Source organism: Bombus vosnesenskii, unplaced genomic scaffold (assembly GCF_011952255.1).
Source record: "Bombus vosnesenskii isolate JDL3184/JDL3185 unplaced genomic scaffold, Bvos_JDL3184-5_v1.1 scf7180000013409, whole genome shotgun sequence".
Classification (NCBI taxonomy): domain Eukaryota; kingdom Metazoa; phylum Arthropoda; class Insecta; order Hymenoptera; family Apidae; genus Bombus; species Bombus vosnesenskii.
Window position 1 is genome coordinate 260,531 of NW_022883031.1, and position 21,687 is coordinate 282,217.

General features: G+C 34.0%; 1 protein-coding gene across 2 annotated transcripts in view; it reads left to right on the forward strand.

Annotated features, from left to right (window-relative positions):
* Window positions 1-21,687, forward strand: part of LOC117237919 (SAM and SH3 domain-containing protein 1-like) — a 370,645-nt gene that overhangs the window by 208,681 nt on the left and 140,277 nt on the right. The gene's annotated exons all lie outside the window — the stretch shown is intronic.

A 21,687-nucleotide genomic window follows, 5' to 3' on the forward strand; every position in this document is an offset into this window, starting at 1 on the left:
TGTCAACATAATATAATATTATTAAGGTTTTAAACGTATTGAAGCGTGATCCAAGATATATATTAGTAAATATCAGTCAATATTGGGACAATATTCCATATAAAACTGTTTTACGAATGTTACTCAGCCACGTAGCACTGCGACAAATCGCAACCCAAAATGAAGGACATAATTAATGAGAGTTTCATGAAGATGGTGATATATGACGTACACAGACATTTTGTTGGTTTAGACATTTTCAAAATGTCGAGGATGGGCGTTTAAAATGGACAGTCACGTTAAATAGTGAAGTCACTCAAAAGTTATCTTGCACTTTTGGCATGACATTTAAACGACAGTCCTTTGATGGCCAGAATGAAATTCTTATTTATTTGTTGTTGCGTATTTATCAATACAATGCATATATGCTACAAGTTAAATTCTGTATATTTTTTAAAGTCTACAATTAATTAATTTTTGAAGTCTTCGTTGATTTTGTTTACGCGATGGATATCGTTTGAAAAAAGATTTTGAAGATACAAAATATACCATTCCCGAGTCATGTTCCTTAATTTGTTTAAATGGATGAGAAAATGAGGAGCATTATGTTGTGTAATTCTACTACCGATCAAAGAATATTCTCTTGATATATATATAGCATAGACAATTTTGTCAGTTATTAATTTCAAAAACATTTGAGCCGAAAACAAATCTAAAATTTCGACGGAATCCTTAATGGCAGAATGTTCTGTGAAATTTATAAACAGCTAAATGTTCCTCTTTGCTCAATGCATTCAAATGACACGAAAGCGCAATCAACGGAAATGCTTCAAATGACGCATTCAATCAATGACTTCTTTTAATCGATTTGAGCATTTGCATTTCTCTGTACTATTTATATTTGTAATATTTTCAAGAACAATATTTCATTCGAGGAACGTGTTTCAGCATTTGAGAAACACGAAGCAGTGACGTGTTCGTTAATTTCATGATCAAACTTCTATATTATTATTATAAATATTTAATGTAATCACATAACAACGCAAGTTATTTATACGTCGTTATTAAAATAAGTAATTTTTTAGTCCAGGCATCAATTAATTAATAATGTTCTGTGTAATATTATTTGCAAGAATAAAAGGGAAAATGGACACAGCATTGTGTTTCATATAAATTACATTTTGAAGAGTGTAAAAGAAGAAATTTGAAAATAATATCAGAATTTTATAAAATATTTAGTGCTGAAGAAGAACTATATTTATTTATCTATCATTTTAATCATGAGCTTTTGATAGTTTACGAAACGAAAGCGATCTGTCGATAGGTGATAGCAGATTAATATCATATATCTTTACCTTGATAATAAACGAAGCTTCTTTCTTTCTATTGCTCTTTTTGTGGGAAAAACAATAGGGCGGAATTTCATACAAGAAAATCCTGAGAATAATTGCGTTCGCCCATGGTATTAAATATTCTCGCCTGACGTCTTTGTTATAATTAATCTCCTAATTAAATGGGAGAGCACCGCGGAAATCGGCAAAAATGACGGAACAGAGAAAGCCTTCACTATCCTAGAGATACGTCGGCTCTTGATAACCTTTCGTTTCGTTAGGGGATTGTGTTTATAAATTATTATTAGCGGAAATTACGAGCGCAGATTTATCCCGCCAACGTTAACGTTATTCAAGCATAATGTGCCGTGTTATAACATTTTCATCAGTTTTCGAGACTAATAGCTCGCTTCAACATGCATTTTTAACGAGCGATAGTGTTTGGTCAAAGTCTGTTTGTTGATTGGATGCCAAATGTATCTTATTCGTGTATGTATAATCGTTAATTTTATCAATAAAATAATAAAATAATTATGAACTAAAGAATCATTTACGAAGAGTTTTGAAACTACCGATACTTCGAAATATTCTCTAGATTAAGTTTTCAGATTCTAATTAAGTGGAAAATTAATATACAATAAAATATTTGATATATATTATTACTGAGGATATAAATTAATATTATATGGTAATTTTATCAGCATCTTGGCTGTTATAATTACTATTTACCAGTGTACTTATTAGTGAACCTATTAATGTAATCAGATTAAAATTTGTGCTATTTTCATGTTTCAACAATGCTATTGTTCTGCTATTATTATATGCTCCAATCAAATACACGGGATACCAGACAAATTTCGATTCATATTTTTTAAATTTGACAACTTAGAACGATAGAATTAGCCAGCAAGTATATTTCAATAACGTAGTATGCGTTACGTGGCTGTTAAACTAATCGGCAAAATATCAAAAGTAAAAAAACGAGTTTTCCATCTTCAAAATGTTTCAATCTTTAAAGAATCCTATGATAATGTTCTAATATTACAATATAACGACTATTTGTGTATTCTATTTCGTTCTAATTGAATATCGAACATTAAAAGATAAAATGTTATCAATCAAGAGTACAAAATGGTTCGTCCAAAAAGTGTTCGCAAAACACAATATCCATAAGAGAGATCTTTTTTCATTTGCCGGTCACGTGGTGGTGTCATTCGATGAAGTGCAGTGTCATGGACATGTCCAGCACGACTGTATCTTTCCAGTGGCTGCGTCGAAAAGCGCTGCCCTCAGCTTTCTTGTGTTCTCGTGGCACGTTGATCCTCGACGTGATGTCGACGCGGCTGATTCTCCTTTCCTCCCTCAGCCAGTCTCGTCTCTTCCCTTTCCTCCGTCTTCTATGTACACTTTGTCCAGGTGATGGACTGAAATAGGTCTCATTCGAAACCTCGGCAGAAAGTTAAGAGTGTACATACACCGGCAACTTCGTCGTTGCTTTTCCAACCGTTCCCACCCCTCTGTTCCTAACAGGGCTAGGCTACGAGATCTTCGACCCATCCCAGTTTCAACCTGTTCGTACAGTGGCGAACTTCAACGTGATCGTTGCTACCGCGATCTTTTTCTCTAGCTTCGCTATCAGGACCAACGAGACTCTTATTCTCCGCAACTGATGCCATCACTGGTTCGTACGTTTAGCCAACTTTGTCGAGCGAAAGGTGTATGTAAGGGAGGAGAAGAGGGACAAAAGTACGAGAAAAGGAGAAAAAGTAACTGGGTAAATAAGAGAGAAAGAAGCAGAGAGAAAGGGATAAAGCGAGTAAAACCGTGCAATGTGCATTGCTTATTCGCGACGTGCAGTGTATATGCGCCGCAGCTGCCATGGATCCCAGCAAGCAGTAGCAAAGTTAGCTGGATCTAGCCATTTTTCCATGCCATTAACAACCGACTGAAATGACCTCTATCAATGGCTTTATAGCGGTTGCCTTTTATTCCCTTTTCGTACGCTACTAGCCCTTGCATCTTGTGCACACCCTCCTCCTTCTTTTCTCAAGAACCTGCCAACTGTGTGTCACTACATCGATGCCACTTCTTCGCTATCTTCCTTTTCGATTTCTCCGTTCACGTTTCTGTCTTTTAAAGGAATTTGTTAAGAAATTCTCGTTCAAGAGGAGATTGTGTCGGATGCTTTAGCTGGGAGGGTTTGATCGTACGAGTGGGTTAGATGATTTATTTTTGAAATGGGATTTTACTTCTGTCGATAGACTTTATGGTTTACATTATAGTGAAATTAATCGAGGCTCCTGAATTTCTGCAGATTATCGTGGTTGAAAGTTTTGTTTCTTTTTCGTTCAAACTTTCTGTTTCCTGATTTCTTCAGGTATTTCCAGTTTCCTGTTTATTGACCTCTCTACTTTGTAGGATCTTTTCTTTACCTTTACGTTGCGTCACCTCGAAAGTACAGATGTGGCGTCGCAGGAGTAGGAATGGATTTTCTCTCGATTTTTCTTTCTTAGTGCCTTTGCCGCCTTTATACTTATCTATCATTGTTAGAATTCGCCTTTTATCAAACTCTAGTTAAAATCAATGATGGTAGTGTAATATTTTTTATTCTGTTTAATGCTAATATGCTACTATTTCGTGATCATACGTTCGTGATATATTCATACTAAAATTAGATAGAACAAATATCTGATGGATATTTAAATTCCTTGATACTTTAATTTATTTCTTCATGAAAGATTGAATTTTGTCGGAATTCCGTATACTCTTGTACAAAAACGGAAAGAAGTAGAAAAGTGGAAACATAATACAACGACATACAATTTTTTAATTACGTACACGGTAAAAGTATATAATATACATATTTTTCTTGCATCAAGCTTCTATCCGATACAATTTATATGAAAAAGTAGGAGCTGTGGGAAATAATTCGCAGGTCAAGCAAAGGTGGTTATTCCTAGGATGTATAAATAAATGATATAAATTTAAACATAATTGAAAAAATTTCTGGTATAATTATCTTCCATTACGATAAACTATGTGCAACAGCAATGGAAAAATTTGCGTATTTGTAGCTTGTAACCATCGTTACCTTGTTATTACTGTTGATCTACATTTGTGTCTTAAATTATCTGCTTGAAAAACATCTAGAAAACTATATTAAGTATATATACATAAATATATTTAGTTGTCCTATATAATTCAAGGTAGGTACAATCGTAATTTATGGTAAATTTGTATGCAAATATGTAAGTTGAAAATATAATAAAATTGTGTCATATAATATTTTGTTCGTATCATGTAAAATTGTATCCTGCCCCAATAAAAGATTACCAACTTTTGTAAAGAAATTACGATATAACAGTCAAAGTGACTTCAAATAAAATAAATAATAATAACTATTATTATTATAAAAGTTTTATACTATAACTTTATAAATATCCATAAATTTTATAAGTGTATTTATAAACGTAAAACTTAATATTTCAAATAATGTGATTATCTATACGGTTGGTTACATTGATACCTAAATTTGAAAAATTTGAGGTAGAGGAAATTGTATTACATAATACTGAATACGATTCTTCAAACATTATTTTAAGTGGTATTAATAATATGATTTGATTTTTACTTGCATAAAACGTGAAATATCTAACTGAATAAATATTTTACGTATAACATTGTGGTACAGTACATGCAGGATGTTATTCTATATTTTTCTATGTAATTATCTTATTCGGATTAATTTTTCATAAAATATACTTTTCCCTATAATATATTCTTTGTCAGATGAATTAATTATTATATACTTTTTTAATAGATTTATCCGATGGAAATCATATTTGAATCATATTTAAATGTATTTCCTTCAAGCAAATTTTTAACGAACCTTCAATAATAGTTTTAGTATTTTTAATATAAAATATGAAAATTCCAATCCTCATCAGTAGATGACTGATGGGATGATGGAAATTATGGTTATTACCTACTTGTTATCGAATGGTTATGGTTATATGAAACTCGAATGTCGTATATTTGTCTCGCTTGCTCGCATCATAGCATGATCACCTTCTTCATTGCACCAAATCTCATTAAGACAATACCATCCCCCGGGTTAAGTAATCACGTACAGACCTGTACTGTGTTCACTAATGCGAAACTATCGTACATTGGAATTCTCTGAACAACCATGTTGTGTATGTAATTAATCTCAACGTTAACAATTTTTCACGTGTTTTGTCGACTCATCGAATATTTAACAAAACAGAACTTGAAAACGCATACCAAGAGAAATGAAATAAATAAATAAAACAAAACTGAAAATTAATGTCTAACTTTTCGAAGAAATTTAGATATAGGTTTTCGCTTTCCAGATTTGACAAATTGACGTGGTAGAACATAACATTTCAAACGTTTGGCTTTGTAGCCAGAAATGGAATTTTTTAATATTTTGCCTCCATTGGCGATTATATGATACCCTATATACATATGCCTTGTATTTTATTGGACGTCATTTTCTGTTATCGTGCATTTCATACAACTTTTATTTGATTCCGTTAGATATAAAATTCGATAGCTAAATAATTTATATTGATTCTTTTTTGTTTTTATAAAACAGCTATAGATCGAAACCTATATCTCATAGCAACAATATGATTCTAAAATTTAATTAACCAGCATCTTCAATGCAAATTTTTAATAAGTAGGCTACTGATTTCTTTACATTTATAGGAAATTTGAAAATGTGAAATTCCGCAGAATGCACATAATATAAAAAAATATATATGCCCGAAGTATATCTACCATCTATAATATTTAATAAATTAAACAATTTCTAACAGAAGAAGCTACGTTTTATTTTTTCAATTATACTCTCAAAGATATAAATTTGCATAAAACTTCAATAATTTTGACAATGTTCCTTGCAGTATCAAATTAAATTTTATTTTTAAAGAAGCCCTCTCAATTCCTTTTCATCGCTAAATGAGTTTTATTTCGGTAATTTATACTTGTAACGCGAAGTCGTTACCTTCGCCAATGCTCCAGATACTAATGCACGTGATAAAATGTTTTTCTCCGACACAATTTAGGAGAAGCAGTCGTAAATCTAAATGCAGAGAGAAGACGACGCGACGCGCGCGTTCAGAAGGAGTAGAAAGAAAATGGTGATGAGTGATAGCTCGCGGCGGAACTCGTAACGATTATTTCTGATGCGAAATTTTAGATAGCAACTGGAGATGATCGCATCGAGCCCGCAGCATCACATAACTTGCCAATATGAACACTTCTAACTGTCGTTGAAACACGCATACACAAGTTGAAGCATTACGTGGCGGCAAGACCGATTGTGCCTCGCTTCAAGCCACTCCCGATAAAGTGCGTGTAATTTGTGGTCGACCAGTTTCGCCAAATTACTGGAAACTGTTCGAGTATCGAAAACAAGCCTATCAACATCGAGGGGAAAGTCTCTGATCTCCAGTTGTTCGATGTTTCGGTTCCAGATTTGTTCATCAAAGTCCACTTTGAGTTTCGGGTTTCCTCTATTTCCAGATTTCACTCGGATTACCATTTGTGGTTTTCGCCATCGATAGTATTTTTATTTAACTCGCTGCTGTACAACGACACATATTGATTTTTAACAATACGTCAGGTTGTTTTATATAAAATATTATTTCTAGTCGAATCAACTTTATGATTTACAAATGGTTCTACGCAATGAATTCTATGCAAATTTATTTCTTGCGAAATAACTGCTTACATTTTTCCAAATTTAGATTCTGGAATTAAAAAGTTTCTTCGTTTTGAAATGATTAAGTTGCTGGAAAAATCTGTGGATATTTATAAAAATGAAAATGAGGGCATGATAAAGTGAGTAGGAAAAGTAGCAAAATTTCGTGTTTAATTCTTGTGATTAATTTTAGTTGTAATTATTTCTATACAAAAATTTAATATCCTAACTAATATTCTAGTAATATCCTACTAATTTGTAACATCAATTTTGAATTGGAAAAAATTACATTCTAGAATACATATCGTACATAATTTATAAATGAATGTACGATAAATTTTATGACCATTGACTAAAAGAGAACTTGTAATTCGATTCTGTACCTCTTTATCAAAAATAAGCAATAAATTCATTAAACTTTTAGCTACTATAAATTAAATGTTAAATATAAATACAAAGTGCTTTATATAACTTATAGTTAATATGTATCAACAATTATCAATCTCAATTCTTTATTACACCTACGAACAATTTTGTTTTCTGTAAAATATTTTTATCGAATCTCGTTTGTAAAGAGATATTTTATTATATCGCCAGTGGTTCGTAAAATAATAAAATATATACGTAACGTATTTTAAAATCGATTGATAAACAGTAAATGTGTGTACACACACACACACATGTATGTATGTATATATATATATATATATATATACACATATATATATTGTTACTTGACAATGGTAGATCGATGTAAGAGCGGATTAACTTGGTTAACCATGAGGACGCCTACGTCACGCTTCGTGAAATTCTACGAGGTTGCACCTGTGCTTCCTCTAACTGTGACCACAAGTGTAAACCCGCCTGCGGATACGTGGAAGTCCTACTAACAACCATGCAAACGAATCGTGGTCAACATTCGTCGTCACGTTTGGAGCGATGGCTAGATTACCAAACGAACAATCCGATTTCAAGAAAATCATGTGCTACAAATAAACGTATTATTCAACTATTTTATTTTTCTTTGGATAAAACATTCAGTATTTGATTACTAAATTATCATAATGCTTTCTAGATTATTTTATTTACTTTGCAGTTAGTTCTGTCTTAATTTTATCTTTAACCTTATCGAATAATCTTCATTTTCTGTTATAATTATAGTGGATATACAAATTTATATTCTACTATTTTCTATATGTACATAATAATAATGTTAGTTCATGTCCACTGGTATTATTATATTTTTTTAATAATCATTTTTTTCTATATTTTTACAATCCCTCCACGTATCTTTTTAAATTAAATTATCTTGCATTGCTCAGTTTCACACATTGTTAAATCACAAAGCCATTGCGAATGTTTCTTTCTGCGGCTTTTAACATTTCGTTTACAAGAATTTGTATAAAATCCCCACACTTGAAAAGCTTAATGTGCTAAAATTCTCAAAAAATTAAAATTCCTATCCACGCTACGGAATTACATTTTTATCTTTCAAATTCTCATCAATTACAAATCTACTGTACCAAGTCATAAAATTTCAATTCATTATCGATGAATTCCGAGTGGTAAAGGGGGCGTAAATTTCAATTGCGTTCCGAGGTTTCCCAGGTTGAACTGTGAATTCGTTTAGCGCAGGAAGTCAAGAACCAGCTTGTAAATCCGTTTCCTCAGCTGGAGGTTTCCTCACGGCCGTGGCTTTTTCTAAGGCTAAAGTTTCTAATCCAGACTACCCCTGAGGAAAGTGTATGCATAATGGCAACACGTGTAAAAGCCTCGAGCACCCTCATCGGCCATTCCTTCTACAATTCCCCCTACGATCGTTTTTTCCCTTGTTCAACGGTGTATCTTTCTCTCCTTTCTCGCTTGAAGTGGAAAACAAATTCACGCAAATTCTTGCTTTGAGATGTTTTTACATCCTAATCCTGGTTAGTCCGCGAATCACACGATCGTCGGTTTACCACTTCATCCGTAGGATCGAGTTACTCTCCTGCAATCCCGCATTTAATCGCCGATGTTCTATGGGTTAGCGTAATAATTGATTAAGAAGTTTCCAACGAATATTTTTTATTAACCTAATTGGTTAATTTTAGAAGAAAATTCTGAATGTATTTCTGTATAGCTTCTTCTTATTAGTAGTACATCTTTTATTCGTTACATATGCTTATGTTATAATACAGAGAGATTCCTAAAAAATATTTATGAACTTAATTATTAATCCATAAATAATTAATTGTAAAATGTTAATCTTAAAAGAACATTCCGAGTTTGTATATGTATATGAGTATTTCTTGTTACCTAATATTTTAAGGTCTGAAACATCTGAATAAATATGTCTCTCTGTCTGTTGAAGTCCTTATCTACTTTGAATCGTTTGACTCGATCGATTGTACGTTTTGCAGATTCGATTTCGAACAATTTCAAAGTGATCTACATTTGGAAGTAGACCATCTAACTCGTTATTGATCACGTAATAAACACGAAATATATCATGCGCATTTATAGCTCGACAAGATATAACTTCTACTCGGCAAAAATTAAGAAGTTTGTTCAACTAACGTTAACATTCCCAATTGTAATTATCATAATTCTGTAGCCTGTATAGAGCTTTATTTCATACTGTTTATATCTTTAGTTTTCTATAACGCTAATCCCTATCACACGATTATTCGACTTATATTCTCATTTCTGATATTGTTTCCCATCGAACCTATAATACACGACACTCTTTTTCATTTTCCCGTTACTTTAAAGATTTATAATGTCTTGCGATATAAGACACGTTTGGTTATTCTGTGCAAAATGCAAAATTGAATATGTAAATGTTGAAGCTTGAGAGAAACGAATAATCCTATCTAAACTGTATAATATTAATCCTCGAAACAGATTTAACGATGGTAACTGCATCGGTGCGATGAGTCGGTTGATTGACGTAGTTTTCCTAAAACCGATTCGTAGCTGCGATTCATAGAGCACGTACACCCGAGAATAATCATTAAAGCACGCGGAAAGCATATATAGAAATACGGGCGCATAACGTGAGCGCGGTAACAGATGTAGTAATTCACCAGGTTGTACACGTTCACATAGAGGCCGTTAAAGGAGAACTTGTGCAAACGAGCAGCAACTCGCGCTTTCTCCGCCGTCGCTGGTTATATCGTGCGTTTCCTTCCCTCCGCTATCTCATCGTATTTTTCTTATTTCTTTTTCCTTTTTTTACGCCTTATTTGTTCCTTTCGTCGCGTTTCCACTCATCCACTGCCTGTGCTAGGCATCCTGCTTTTCCTCCGGTTTCTTCCATTATCCCGACACGTAATACAGTTTGATTTATTCGACCTCTTTGCACTTCTCACTCAACTACTATGTTAGATAGCGAAAATTTTCTTTTTTGGTTCGAAGAAGAAGAAGAGAACGGCGCTATTTGTCTTCTTCTGTTTTCTGCCACTCTGCTTTTCTTTTGGTTTCCTTCTTTTCTTTTTTTTTTTTTTTTTTATCACGAGAGCATTGCCATGCCCAGCAATATTTCACAATTACGCGGGTTTATGGGCCACCATAAAGATACGGGGTGCGTGTCGGTCGCGTGATGGCTGACCTGACTGAATTTTTATTGCAGCCCTGTTCATGTTAGACTTATCCTTCAAGGACGCGCTTTCTTCTCAACTTATGCGGTTAACTTACCGCGAATTTTTCTGTTAAAGGAGAATATTGAAGCATGTTTCGTGTTATTACGCGAGAAGTATTAGGGAATTCATAAAGTTGAAGTTACGATGGATTGTTAGGAGTTTCCAGTAATAATTCTTTATTGTGGAAGTAATAAGAATTGACGTTACTCTAGTATATGACGCTGAAGTCGTAGAACTTAGTCTCCATTACTTACATTAAATATATAATAATATTTTTAGTGGTTATTAAGTTCTTAGTGCTAGTAGTTAAACTAAATTATGATTTATTATTTTTATCAGTGACACTAAAGTTTCAAGTGTTCTTAATAACATTCCGATAATATCTACAAACACTCGAATATTAAAAATATACAAGTAATTTCTCTAAGGATCAATTATAAACCTAAAACGCAATTTATGTTTGCCTCTCTTCGAAATTCCAACAGCAAAATTAAATTAAAACACTCTTCGAAAAAGCTACAAAAATGTACAAAATGAACGCAACCAAAGATCCCACCATCAGCATTCTACATAAATTCGTATACTGAAATATGTAGTAAACTATGCAGTCGTTAAAATGCATTAGAACCAACACGCTATCGATTTGCTCACATTACACAACGAACAAAAGGTAGTACCTGTAGGTGCCCATGGGAATCGGAGGGTCAATACGAAACGCAATCCCATAACATACGATAATCCTAAGAATATATGTACGTACGTGTATACCTGTACGTCGATCGTTCCTTCTGTTTCCTCTTTCGCCACCCGCTCGCGTCTCTTTGCGAGACTCATGAAGAGCCGACATTTACCGGCGAGATGCACGTTCGCGACATGAGAAATTTAGATTACCGGCCCGACCCACTCCATTACCTTCATTCAGAGGCGGTCGTAGCTTAACGAACTACCGGTATACCTACAGACCTACCAGTCAGCCGGTAGAAAGGTCTGTCGCACTTCCCTCTTTCGCCTTCAAAGGGACGCATTCGGTCGCATCACTCTTCCCTTTCTCCCTCTTACTTTCTCTCTTTCTCTCTTCCAAGCATTCTACAGGGTGTTTCATGTAGGATAAATAGGATCATCTAAAAAGAAAAAAGGAAGAATGTTAATGTGGCATCATATCAGAAGATACATGTAACAGTGGAAAGAATTTTTTAAGATAATTTTCTTTATCAGATTTTCAAGACATCCGTAGTCTTTTATATAGAGTCTTATATTTCTTTGTACTCGATCGGTGCACATTTTATTTTCCGTATAAAGTCAAGTCGCGTGGCCATTGCATATATTGTATGTATTATATAAAACAGTTTGAAGTTTCATTAGTATCGAGTGGAAGATGTACATAGAAATTGCAAGATACTTCTTGCATCATACATTTAATAAGAAATTAGTATCCAGTATAAACATTCATCTGGAACATTTAATAAGCGTCAAATGTGGTTCCAATGAATATTCATGCTTATTAATACAATAGAAAATTGACTATTTAAATATATGCTCTGCGAAACATGCGCTGAATATTTTGTAGCTTGCAAGTACATTTTCAAATTGGTTTCAGATTTTAACAATATATTCATTGCAATAGTCTCTCTACAGATGTAATGAAATTGTGAAATATTTTGTATTTTGTATGCATAATATATTCATAAAGGCTTTCCACAAGTGTTTGAATATTTTTGTGAGCAACGGTGTATGATCTACTTCGCGTATTGAAAATTTAGTTAGTTTATAGAGCCGGGGATAAAATTAAAAGTAACATAGTTTATCCACAAATACATTTTATAATTATAAATGAGTTTAGAAAATAACATAACCTATTTTAAATAAAACAAATGAGACAGAATAAAAAAATTGAGTGGAAATTTCATCTTATTTCAATATATTATTTTAACTGAGACATCCTGTATATCTCTCCTTTCCTTCCCACTTTCTCTATCCTTATCGGCATGTCCTCTCTATCTCTATCCCTCCTTTTAGGGCTATCTCTTTCCAGCGAAAAATCTGAGGCAATTCGCGCGTGAAATCGAGTTCTATCTGCAGTCAATGGCTGGATGGGAGAACGAGCGGTTTTAGTTCCTCGGTTTGAAAATTTAATTTTCGATTAAGTGCCGCACCGCGCGAGCTTCGCGACGGAACGACCGATAATGAACGACCTGATATATTGAACGTAGGCTATAGCAAGCGGTCAATAGAAATTTATTTCGCCTCTCTTGTCCCAAGAATGATCATTTCGTTTGAGTATATTAGTCGTTAATATGAACCGGATGAAGATTAATTATTATCGGATAGGAAAGTATCAGGTTTACGAGGGTTAAACGTTCGTTGAACGTTCGATCGATAGTCTATCTGGAATATTATTTAATGTATACGTTGATTAATCTTGGGAAAAAAGATTTATTTCTAGGTGTGATTACTAAAATAGTGGTTCTTCGTTAAATAAATCGGAGTATAATTTTCTTATTCTGGGTCAACACATGGGCAATTACTCTTATTTGCATGGGTAACGTAAAGATAAAAAAATGGGTAAATGGATACACTATGTTTTTTAAAATATTGAAACGGGAAAGCAAAAAGTAACATTTTGTGTTTGATTTTAATTTAAATACCCGGCGTGCTTAGCAGACTAGTCGATGATTATTGTAATTAACAAATGATGTTTAATAAAGAGTAAAGGAACAAGATATTTTGTGAAATATTTGCATACATACATCTATTAATTAAAAGCTGAAGAGAAAATAGAATATCAATTTGACCCAGATTTATGTTTTCGTATATATCATAAATTTGCGGCGTTCAAAATTTTCAGACGAAAATCTACAGAGTTTTAAATAATAAATGTACTACAATATCTCTGTAAAAAATGAAAAATTACTTTGAGTGATATAGAGGCACACGAAATTTTCTATTCCAATATTACGTTGATATACAGAGTGTTCCATAAAGTAAGATTTCTTTAAAATAACATTTTCTAAGAATTATCAGATTAAAGGAACGTTTGAATGTAAGATTTCTAGAAAGCAACGTTAACAAGTAGCTCATTTTGTAGATCAGATTACAAAAAGAAAAGTACGAAAAGAAAATTATTTTCTATAATACGATACGCAATATCATTATCAGGTTAATAGTAAAATTAACTTTGACAGTATTGACACGGTATAAAAGATAAGAAATAAAAGAGTTAGACAAACAGGTTATATTTTCTGATAAATAATCTTGTTAGATAACGTAGCTACGGTAAATATTCTTATTCCGGTTTCAGAGACGGAGTAAGAGTCTAAGCGCTATCGATATGCAAAGCTGACTGATAAAGTGTTTATACACCCCAGGGGAACTTTATTCATAAAACAACTGGATATTGGTTAAGCATCTTGTGTAAAGTGGAAAATCGTTTTACCTGTCAGAGATTAACTTGGCGAGGCATTCGAAGCCTTGGGGTAAAGCCGCAAGAACACTCGAGCCGCGACTTAACGATTGCCGATTCTCGAATGGACGATCTTCTCTATAGAATAATCGGCGATACAGCCATCGCGGGACACGTATTAGCCGCGAGCATCTGCATGTTTAGTACGCATAGGCATCATATTTCCCGATCATTATTGCTTACTCTCGTTCCTCCCTGTCTCTTATCTTTTAAATATTGCCTGTGCGATAACTAGTGTCGACAAAATGCAGTAGCGATGCGCTATTCATGCGCTGAATTGCAACAGTGGAACGCGGTGGAGTTGTAAAGAGATACCAGGTAAAAAGTGCAGCGGAATGTAAAGAGAACTTTGGCGAATTTTTGACTGAAACGCGTGGAACACGGATATTTTGAAATTAGGGTGGTCACATTTTTATTTTATTTATTTATTTCAAATCTCTCGTCATTCGAAAAAAAGAATGTATTAAACGAGAAAATTTTCTGCTTTTCGTAAAAATAAAATTTGTCTTACATTCTTGAAAAATTTCAAAGAGATCGTCCTTCTATTAGGTATTTTCTTGGTTTCTTACGAAACTTGATGAACCAATCAGTATCTTTTTTAATAGTCAATTTTTACGATTACTTTAAAGTTTGAAGTATTATTTAATTGTTTATGCTGATTATTAAATTATGTTACGTTCAATTATTTGATTCCGTGTTATTCGATGGACGATTCTACTTTCTACATACACAATGATGAACAGAAGAAGGATTAAAAAATATGCGGTATGAAAAAGATCTATAAAACAAAACTATATTTAACAAGAATAGTGAATAAATATAGATAATATATATTCCAGAATAGATGGGTGTTTTCATTATGTTTGATATTTATCGTTGATATAAATGTTATCAATGTTCATAATATACCGATTCCAAACTATCTTTTCTCTGCTATTGTGGATAATGCTAATGCGTGAATAAACTACACGCGTCGTCACCAGATGCATTCTACATTGAATATATATGTGTACATAATACGCATTTATAGAATCTTATTCAACAAAATCATATTATAGATATATTTTCAGATTGGGTAAATGTGACATATTGTAACGTCATATTGTCATATGACAGCTAATTAAGTCGTTCTGCTTTACACGTTTCACGTTAACTCGATCTATATCGTATTGTGTATATAGAGCACTATAAAATGGCACGGTGCTTTTAACCATGACAAAAGGGTTAAAAGTCTCGTAATCTTCACTTTGATATTCACGATGAAGGGGTCGTAGGGGTTCATCAGCGAGACGAATTTACAAAAATGTTGCAGAGAAAGCTAGGCGTATAAAAGAGAAGGATAATTGTTCTCAATTTACGGGCATCTAAAGAGATTTTCGTAAAAAAGTAAATGTTGTCCGCCAGGTTAAAGCGCCATTTTCGTGCTCGCGCCGCGGCTGACAGTGATTTAAAAGTGTGGCTTTTTAATAACGTCCACGTTAATGTACAAGAGCGTGACGCCCTTTGCTGGATTAATTGAGTTTATAGTTAATTTTCGACGGACCTACCTCTCCACTTTAATGGCTGTGCTACGCCCCTTTTGCGGCCTCGTGTGTGCTGAGTTCGCACTTAGCTTCTGCCGTCTATGAGCCACCCTCTGCTCCGCGTTGTCCGCGTGATATCGTATGCACACTGCCGCATGAAACTTTAATTGTATCATTATGCGTTGAAAATTTGTTCGTACCCTCGGCTCTAACCGATACTCCGTCCCATGATCCTCGCAAACTTCTACATTTTCGTTTCGTGTATCTTCGTACGCAACAATAAGACAAGGACTCCACACAGCGTTATACGTCGTTTTCTTCTCTTCTTTTATGTTTTCTTTTATTCTCCGAATACTATGAATTCTTGCTGTAATCGAGAAAAGCGTCAAAGGCGATGGACGATTTAAATGATATTTGTAAAACGTTGCAAAAACGTTTAAGTGGATTGATAATTGATAAAGAATTTTCCTAACAACGGTGAAAACTTTCAAGTAATTAAGTTGGATATACTATGGGCGTAAAACATATTCATTAGCAGGCAGTTTCAACGATAACTTTGTGGAACTTCATTTGTTTAAACCTTTTTAAGAAACAAAATATGTGTACAGTTTAGAAATGTCCAGAATAATATATTTTATAAGGAAGATAGTAATTGCGTTAATATAACATTAAGCGACGAGAAAAATTTATTTATATTTTTCTCTTGTGATCTTAAGTAACAGCAAAATATAGCATGTTATTTGAAAATAAGGTGTAAGAAGTAATCACTTAGCGTTACGCAAATACGATAAGTCACGGTAAGACCATTTCACTCATCGCCTTGTCTAATTAAACATGACTTCAGATTACAGGTAATACCTTTCTTCGTTTCAAACTAAGTCGGAAGCAGGCAACAAAGTATGCTACGATACCGAATCAATTCAGGCCATCTCTGCTTTTGCAACGGTAGTTATAGCTCTATTGCCCGACACTGTAACTTGCAACTCGATCTGTATCTTATATGTAAGATCGAGGGAAGAGGTTCGTGAAGGAAAGTATATTTATTGCAGTGTCTTATCATTAAATGGAAAAAAGCGAGCAGCAACAAACATAAGAGAAAATTTCTTATTCGAATATATGCGTGCATTTTTCCTTCAATTTCTTCGTGCACCTTCTAGTTTTTCTTATTATCGCCTTTTATCTTTACCTAAATGTATACCCCATTGTAATGATTCATTTTTGCCACGCTATAATTTCTGTTGCAAGATATGACGCTTTTTGGCGAGAGATATGCAGAACAATGACGATACTCGTTACATGCAGTGATAATAAGACAAAAGAATAACTATTCTTAATATAAACATTTACTACAGTTAAATTAATATCATTAAGTAAAAATAAATGTTTGAAAATAGGTGAATTGAGAAAGACATTAAAATCAGTCAATAATATAAAGGGTCAAATTATACTTTGATGTAAGTAAGAAGGACTGTAGCCAATGCGAACATGAATTATTATACAACCATGTTAAGCATAAATTATCAAATATGCTGTGCGATAACCTAGGAATAATTCGAGAAGTTGACAAATGACCGTAGATATCAACGTCAACATGATATTCGAAGTTCGTCAGTGTTCCCTTTGCAGTAGTATAATAAATCTTCCTTTACGAGTTTAAACTTGTTATTAGTCATTTTACAAGGTGTTACCAATGAATATATTACTTGTCGCACGTTTCTAAATTTTCTTCAACCAATATTAGCCTTGGGAATGAAGTTAAAGTGATTTCACAAAATCTAATATAGAAACATGTTTTGACAATCTACTGTGCTTTGTTAACGAATTTCATTTTATTACAACCAAATTTTTATTTGTTACAACATTAATTGCAATCAAACACTGTTTCCATTAACAAACCTATCTTTTTCTAAAAAAAAAGAAAAGAAACCGAAGGTACGTCTACTGTAATCAGAGAAAACAAGAATTCAGTTTTTCATTACGATTCCATATTAATTAAACTCAAACGTTCGAAAACTAAGAATGGAAAATTAGACTGAAAAAGAAAAAAGAGAAAAGGGGGTGAACAATATAACTCTATCGTAGAATCTTGAGGAACGCTGGTGACCAACGTGAGTTAACTGAGAGTTTCAGCTAATAACAGAGGAAAAAAGCGGTAGCAGGCAATTTCGCATTCATCTGGGTAAATTACACACCCCGCAAGATTGCACAGGCTCGTTCCTTCATGCCGTATTCGACTTCCTACGTTCCTCCTTTTCTATTCCCGCTTTTGACTGGACTAGCAAGGACCGGAAGCCGTGTTCCACACGGACGTCCGTCCCTTGGTCGGCTCGCGGCCGAAATGCCATGAATTATAACCACGGCATAACAGCGTGGCTTTCAGAAAATCTAGCAGGAGGAAGAGGGTGAAATAGCTACGAGAATATTCCCTGTTGCGGTTGAAGTCGCGAATCCTACGGTGACAGCGCCTGTCGTCTTTTTCTTATACTAGACGCAAACTAGCGAAACAATTTAGCGGTCGCGGACTCGTACAAGCTAACTTTTGATATGTCGCGTTAGGGGTTGACAAGATCCATTGAACCACACGACAACCACTGTACAAATAATAAACGATACGTCTTTCATGTTTAAGAAATACATGTTGCATCGCTTTTAAATGAAACCATTTCATTTCAGTCGATTTATGTTGTGATGTAACTATATATACTTGTAATATTTAAACGATAATTCCTTGTTTCAATCAATTTATCGTGAAGAAGCTCAGATGGTATTACTTGAATCAGTTCATGTTGTTTCTACATATCTACACGCTAGAAAATTATCGGGCACCTCTTATTTTTAGCAGGAAATCAGTTTTTCATGTAAGTTTTATCCAATTGCACGCATTTGTTTAATAAACTTATTATACACGAGTTTTGTCATATAAGGCGTCATATTTCTTCACATCTTTTAATTATTGCGTAACATTTTCCAGTTTCGAAGCAAATATGTAATAGTAATTGTCGCTAATTTTCCAGGTTTAACAACTACAAAACACACTTCATAATAATTCGCTAAAATACTTGCAAGGATGTGTGTTTAACGTTATGAAATTGAAATGTTCGCAAAAGTTGAAAGAATTTTTTCATTTTCGATGATTTTACGATACAGTGACCAAACCGGTATTCCGCTGGACTCATGAAATATGTCAGTGTGTTTCAGGGTTAGTACGAAATTTATAAACATTTTTTCAGACAAACAAAGGAAACACTTTGAAAGAATTAATTGCCGACGAAAGGAAGAATCGCGCTTGTGTTTCAGCGAAGTTGACCAAGAATAGATACAACGCGTAACGATAAAGGGAAGAGATATCGGACAAAAGAGAGACGAAAGTTAGGAAACGTCGAAATGCTAGAAGATTTAGCGTCCAAAGGGCATGGAATGGACGTCAACGGTAGCGAGCGAAGAAGGCAAAGGAGAAATCCTTCAATAGCTTATCCGCTCGACCAGCCAGCTGTCCATCTTCCTCCTTCCCTTTCTTCCGCTTCCTTTTCCTTTCCGTGGTTGCTGCTGCTTTTCTCTTGGCCTCTTGTGCCTCTTCCATTCCGCTGTCTGAACCCACATCGTTATCTCGATGGACGTACGAAGGCGGCCAATCGTAAACCTAATAATCTTGGTCACTTCTGACAAACGATGCCGTCAAAATGTAATTCCAACGCGCTCACTCACTCGCTCGGTCACCCTCGCCTGGAATTCCAAGTGGCAAACCCGGCCGATGCTTTCCTTCGCGATCCGTGTCCCCCTCGTCGTTCTTCTTATTCGGATTTTCTCCTCGTTCGCAGTTTTCGTCTGCACCCGTCTCGGTATCTCTTCTCCTCTCTCTCTCTCTCTCTCTCACCGTTTTCTACGCTACTTCTTCGTGGCTCGTTTTTACCAGAGCGAGATTTGACAAGCGAACGTGACTGCTACACGCTTTACTTTCTATCCCTTCGTGTTGGTAATCGTTGATTTCGCCTCATATAGAAAAATTCCCGATTACATTTCCACTTACTTCGTTCAGCTATTCGAACGATGTCTTGCATTTGTTATGAGAATCTGGGTACATATGTAGATATCTGATTTGCGTATGGAAGGTTTTCATGTTTGCACAGTCGGGTATAGAATTAGATGGCTGTTGTGAAGATGAAAAGGTTGCAATATCAATGAGACTTTTTTTATTTATTATTGTACTACAGCTTATATTTATAAATAGATTTTAAATGAAATAAACGAGAAAGGATAAACAAAATTTAGTAGACGTTTTATCTTGTCTGAGCACATTAACTTTAGTTATAGCTCTTATAACAGCTTTTAATTCATACAATCAATACATACAATCCTACAATTCAATCCTACATTCATACAAACAATACAATTTTATTGTATATATTTCATAGATTAATGAGAAATAATACCGAAAATGTATGATTTTGTCCATAATAATTATTTTTCAATAATGTAAAATACAAGATAAAAAATATGATTTCTTATAATCTGTTATATTATAACCATTTATTAGAGTATACCTGAGAAAATTGAGAATTATTATTTTGTTCCTGAAAATAGAGTTAGCCGCGAATGTTGGCTCTAGCCGTGAAAGGATGAAAGTCATGCAACAGAAACAGAATAAAAAGAAGAAATAGTTCAAGTCACGTCCCAGGTTACGGTAAAGAAGGCATTCCACTGGCATACGAATGTCACGACTCACAACCACCAAAATTATAACGATTCCCCCTTTTCTTCCTGTTCTATCCCTCGGTGCCAGAGTCAGCCTGAATAATGTAGAGTCGCGCTCTTTATGAATTTTTATGCATACCAGCAATTGGAATACATCCGAGTTTGTGTTCTTCAGCTATGGATATCAACTTCTATGTATATCAATTCACAATGAATATCCAACATGTCTCTATGAAAGTTTGACATCGTATTGAACTTCTCCTGGTTTAATTGACCAGATAACATTAACCAATTTGAGTGAAGGCAGTCGGTTAATAAATGTGTGAGAAAATCTGAAGATAGTAAGATATAATTTCCCAATTGAGGATAAAAAGTGTAAATAATTTTCCGCTTTCTGTAATATTAGTCTATTAAAGAGTAATTCTTTATATACTAAGATTGTTAATTTGTTTCTTGTAAACAATCAAAAGGAAGACACAAAACTCATGTTCTTATATTTTTCCTGCCTTCCAAACAATAAATTTTGCAAAATTATGATTAGAATTTTAAATTAACTGTTTTAAATATAGTATGTTAAATGCCGTAACATATAGCGCCATCATTACGCTATATCTCCATTCAATAGAAAGCCGGAAAGATATCTTTCTCTTGTACTATATTTTTCTTGCATTTGCTAGAAATGCAAAAAAATATTGATATTTCCGAAATGCGTAATTATTTTTTAAACTGTTGGTTCTAGATTCTTCGTAATTTTGTCAAAGGTTTAATTATTATCCATCTCCATAGCTCTTTCTATAAAGGATAAAAGATCGCGTTGATTGGTCTATTAAAAATATACAATTCAATTAAAAAAGCTAAAGATGGCTTTAACATTTTTTAGTTCGCCTACATTTCTGAAGCAAAAGTATGAATCACGTGACGCATTACTCGAAACCACTTAATTTTGCTTAGTAAAATTTTTCTCTATTTCGTAGCATTTTAACGCTGCCCTAATTGCGAGAAACGCTTTCTGTACTGCTATAGAACGTAACGCTCACATGACGATCACGTTGGTTGTCAGTAAAAAATTTTTGCATTGTTTTAAATGCACTGAAGCATATTATGAACGATGCATTCCTCTGCTCATTGTCACGCTGGAAGCCCGTACATTTTAACAGAACGACCTTTGACTATCGTTAAACGGGAATGTCACTCGTTACGCGTTCGTGTGAATTGAGCCTTAGATAATCATTTCCGACGAGTTTCGGCGGTATTCAAATATTATATTTCATATTCACGTTAATTTGATATTCGCGTTTTTATTGCGGATAAAATATTTTAAAAGTCTGTTTGTTTATAAAATTGGTGTAGTATT